We start from the raw sequence: 1,675 nt of genomic DNA, 5'->3' as shown, positions 1-1,675 counted from the left end.
CACCCCACTCTGCCAGTAAACCTCAGCTCAAGGGCCCTCAGCTTTCTCACTCTGTGGGCCAGGATGTCCGCTGAGCCGTTTCCTGCTGGTCTCTCCTGCCACCATTTCTTGCTGTCTTCAGTGTTACAGCTGTCTCTCTCTCTCTGTGTCCTGGTTCCCGTAACTTCTCAGCACCAGGATCCCAGGTCCAAAGATGCTCTCCACTCCTGGACGTTCTTCCATGGTGGTGGTGGTGGTAGTGGGATCCTCTCTTTCCTGTCTCTGGGATGGCTCATTTCAAGCCCAGCAGGATGGCAAAACTGACCAATCCCCTTAGTGGGCCACAATTACCCTATTTGCACAGTCCCACCCCATCACTTGGTTGGGAGTTACAAGACCATGGTGAGAAAGGCCACACAAAAACAACCCATCACACATATAAAATTTGAACTCCTTATAGGGTCTCTATGAGTCGGAAGTGACTCAATGGCAATGGGTTTGTGTTTGGTTCTGTGGGGGAAATGGAGAAGTTTAAAAAAATGTAGATAGATTTATTGATGTCTTCTGTTAACTTTTTTTTTTTCCTGTTGAGATCTCTTCAAATGCTTCAGAGTTTAGGAAGTCTTTCCCTCTCTGGGTATTTGATACATGTTCACTTCTGCTTTCGACACACATGGCTGTCAACTTCACCTTCACAAAGCAGGCTCTGGTCATGTCACCCCTGCTCAAAAATGTTCAACAGCCTCCCTGGAGCCAGAATAAAGTCCAAACTCTTTAGCTTAGTGTTCAAGGCTTTTCACGATCTGACCTAAGCCTGCCTTTCTGGCTATTTCTTTTCTCAGCCATAGGGAAGGATCTGCCTGTTTCTCTCTGTGCCCTGCTTTTTCCCATCTCCAAGCCTTTGTTCCTGCTGGTCCCCCTGCATAGAACGCCCTCCCTCTATTTCTGTAGATTAAAATTTCACTTAATTTTCAAGTCCTATGCTCTCTATAAAGCCTCACTTTATGCTTTATCCTGAGAGGGTGGGTGGTGGAGGGATAAGAACAGGAGTTTTGGAGTCGGACAAATCTGGATTAAAATCCTAGTTCCTTCCCTTGTTAGCTGTCAGCCAAATCCTTTAAACTTCCCAAGCCTCAGTTCCCTCATCTTTAAAATGGGAACAGAAAGCAATAAAGGATCACGTTGGGGGCGGTTGCAGGGTTGGAGGGTGAAGTCAGTCAAATAATATATGTAAAGGTCCGGCCTCACCCTGCATTCCACTGTTCTGGAACAAAGACACCAGCTGACCAGGTGTCACTAGCCATGTCTATCCCTGAAGGTTTGGCTGGTTTTCAAATTCCATTTGGTGGCTAAACATGCCTGCTGGGAAGATGGGAGTGGGCAAACAGGTTCCACTTCTAGCCCTGGCCCCCCAGGCACCTCAGCGGGTTCCCATGGTGATCTGAGCCCAAAGGAATGCCCTCCCTCCTATTTTCTTTATTTGTGCGCCAATGGCTTTAGCAGATGGAAAATACTTGAGTAAGTCTCCAAAGAGGTCCACCAACAGCCCCCCCCACCTTGCCATCAGCACCCTACAATATGATGATGAGTCAAGGATAATCTTCCCAGTTTGAAGGTGGGTAAACTGAGGGTCAACGGTTAAGCGCTCTGCTGCTAACCCAAAGCCAACCCAGTGGCTCTGCAGGAGAAAGACCTG

Source organism: Elephas maximus, chromosome 7 (assembly GCF_024166365.1).
Source record: "Elephas maximus indicus isolate mEleMax1 chromosome 7, mEleMax1 primary haplotype, whole genome shotgun sequence".
Taxonomy (NCBI): Eukaryota; Metazoa; Chordata; class Mammalia; order Proboscidea; family Elephantidae; genus Elephas; species Elephas maximus.
This window is presented reverse-complemented; position numbering follows the sequence as displayed.